Source organism: Chiloscyllium plagiosum, chromosome 14 (genome assembly GCF_004010195.1).
Source record: "Chiloscyllium plagiosum isolate BGI_BamShark_2017 chromosome 14, ASM401019v2, whole genome shotgun sequence".
NCBI classification, from domain to species: domain Eukaryota; kingdom Metazoa; phylum Chordata; class Chondrichthyes; order Orectolobiformes; family Hemiscylliidae; genus Chiloscyllium; species Chiloscyllium plagiosum.
The window spans coordinates 7,844,805-7,847,902 of record NC_057723.1 but is presented as its reverse complement, the minus strand read 5'-3'; the positions used below and the strand labels follow the sequence as shown (position 1 = coordinate 7,847,902).

Below are 3,098 nucleotides of genomic sequence, written 5' to 3'. Positions count from 1 at the left end.
TCCCTAGGGAAAAGGTGGATTGATGAACATCCAGGGAATGAGGAACCACCGCCGAGATTCATGTTATATCTGTGCATTTTCAACCAACAACTGGGAGCAACAGGAACGGAATCAAATATATTTCAGAAGACACAGTACAGCAGCGCTTCATAGGAAACTCCAAAGCACTGAAGGTGTCACCTGGATAGGCGCTCGGCAAACATACCCACAACCACAGAATCAGACAATAATACCATTCAGAGGAACAGGGCTACAGCCCATCATGACTGGAGCAGGGGTTATAGACTCAGAATAAGGGGGAGCAGGTTTCAGACTGAGGAAAAAATTGTTCACCCAAAGGGTTGTGAATCTCTGGAATTCCCTGCCCAGTGAAGCAGTTGAGGCTTCCTCATTGAATGTTTTTAAAGCAAAAACAGATAAATGTTTGAACAGTAAATGAATTAGTGTTTATGGTGAGGGGGCAGGTAAGTGGAGCTGAGGCCATGATCTTTTTGAATGGCAGAGCAGGCTCGATGGGCCAAATGGCCCACTCCTGCTCCTAGTTCTTATGTTCTAACGTTTTTATATCAGCTTCAGCTTTTTGGAAGAGCAACCCAATTAGTCCCACACCCTCGCTTTGTTCCATCTCTTCTGCAAAATGTTTCCCTTTTCAAATATTTATCGAATTCCTTTCCGTAATGGTACTATCAAATCTTCTTCCACTGCCGTTTCAGTGAAGATGACAGCTGCTTGCTCTCCTCTTTGTGCTGATCCAGTTAACTCTACGTTCTCTGGTTACTGACCATTCTGCTCCTGTAGAGAGAGGCCACACTCTTATGAGACCAGCTGAGGCATGTTTCGAAACAAGTCCTGGAAGAAGATCAGAAAGATCTATATTAAGTCCAAGTGCCCAACTGATGAACATATGCATAGGAGCAGGTAAAGGCCAGTTATCGCCTTAATCCTGCTCTGCCATAGAATAAAGTCCAGGCTGATCCAGTTGTGTTTGGAATTCCACATTCCCAAATTATGTTTATTCCTTTGTCCCCCTTGAAAGTATTAGGTGATGCTGCCTCCACTGCTTCCTGAGGCAGAGAGCTCCAAAATTGAACAACTCTCTGTGAGAAAAGGATTCTCCTCATCTGTACCCTAAACATTTGAAAACACTCCTCCCAGATCTTGATTTATCCATAAGGGGACTATCTGTCCATTATCCATCTTGTCAAGATCATCAGGATGCTGGACATTTCAATCAAATCACAACAAACTCCAATGGAAACAAACCCAGTCTGTCCATAACTTCCCTCAACAGACAACCCACTCATTCCAGGGTATCGATCTAATAAACCTCCTCTAAACCACTTCCTGCATATTTACATCCTGTCACAGATGAGGAGGATAAGATGCCACAGGGTATTCAAGATGTCCAACTTGAAGCAAAGCATCCTTATTTTTATGTTTCACTCTTCTTGGAAGAAAATATAGCATTCCATTAGCCTTCTTAATTACATGCTGCATCTGTGCACTATGAGGGAGGGGTTGGATGGTTAGTGTACAGCGCACAATAATACCAACAGCATGGGTTCAATTCCTGCACTGGCTGACATTACCATCAAAGTCCTACCCTCTCAACTGGATCCCTTTCCTGAGGTATGGTAAACTCACCAACAGTCATCTCTCTCTAATGAGAAAGCAGCCTTATGGTCCTCTGTAACTATGGCAACTTTATCTGACATTCTATGATTCTTACACTAGAAGATTGAGATACCTCTGCATCTCAAATTCTGCAATTATTCTCCACTAAGATGATAATACTCTGTTTTTTGTTCTTCCTGCCAAACTGAACAACTTCACATTTTCCCACATTATACTCCATCTGCCAGATTTTTGCCCACTCATTCAACCTGTCGATATCCATCAATAACTGCCTTATGACATCTTCACAACACCCTTTCCTCTTGATTTTTTTGTGTCATTTGCAAATTTGGTCTTTGCTCCCTCACATAAGTCAAAGGTATAAATCGTAAAAAGCTGAGGTGTCAGCACAGATCCCCTAAGGAACTCCACTTGTAATATCTTATCAATCAGAAAAAGTATTTATGCATACTCTTAGTTTTCTACTGGTCAGCCAATCTTCTATCCATACAATGTGTTACTCCTACACGAGTTCCACTGTTGCACAATAACCATTTCTGTGGCACCTTTCTAAGTGTCTTCTGAAATCCAAGTGTAGTACATCAGAGGCTTCCCTCAATGCACCTTCAAAGAACTCCAACATGTTACCTTCCATTTTCCTCAGCGCCCAGTTATAACCGTCTTAAAGATTGATTTGAACTTCTCTGCTATGACTGAATCAAGCTAATTAGTTTATAGTTTCCTCTTTTCTCTCTCCCTTTCTTCTTAAAAAGATGGGTTATATTTGTTACTTCCTAGTCTGACCACACGTTTCCAGAGTCTAGCCAATTTTGACAAATTTACACCAATGCATCCACCAGCTCATTAGCCTTCCCTTTTAAGACCCTGGGATGAATCCATCAAAACCGTTTAGCTGGTCAGCTCCACCTGATTGTTCACAGCCACTTAGAGTCATAGAGTCATAGAGATGTACAGCATGAAAACAGACCCTTTGGTCCAACCCGTCCATGCTGACCAGATATCCCAACCCAATCTAGTCCCACCTGCCAGCACCCGGCCCATATCCTTCCAAACCCTTCCTATTCATATACCCATCCAAATGCCTCTTCAATGTTGCAATTGTACCAGCTTCCACCACATCCTCTGGCAGCTCATTCCATACACGTACCACCCTCTGCATGAAAAAGTTGACCCTTAGGTCTCTTTTATATCTTTCACCTCTCACCCTAAACCCATGCCCTCTAATTCTGCACTCCCTGACCCCAGGGAAAAGACTTTGTCGATTTATCCTATCCATGTCCCTCATAATTTTATAAACCTCTATTAGGTCACCCCTCAGCCTCCAACGCTCCAGGGAAAACAGCCCCAGTCTGTTCAGCCTCTCCCTGTAGCTCAGATCCTCCAACCCTGGCAACATCCTTGTAAATCTTTTCTGAACCCTTTCAAGTTTCACAACATCTTTCCGATAGGAAGGAGACCAGAAT

At 42.9% G+C, this 3,098-nt stretch overlaps 1 long non-coding RNA gene across 1 annotated transcript in view; it reads right to left on the bottom strand.

The window, feature by feature from the left end:
* Positions 1–537: 537 nt before the first annotated feature.
* Positions 538–3,098, bottom strand: part of LOC122556881 — a 9,335-nt gene continuing 6,774 nt past the window's right edge. The window contains exon 3 of the long non-coding RNA XR_006313681.1: positions 538–849. This is a non-coding gene — a long non-coding RNA (uncharacterized LOC122556881). The remainder of the gene's footprint in view (positions 850–3,098) is intronic.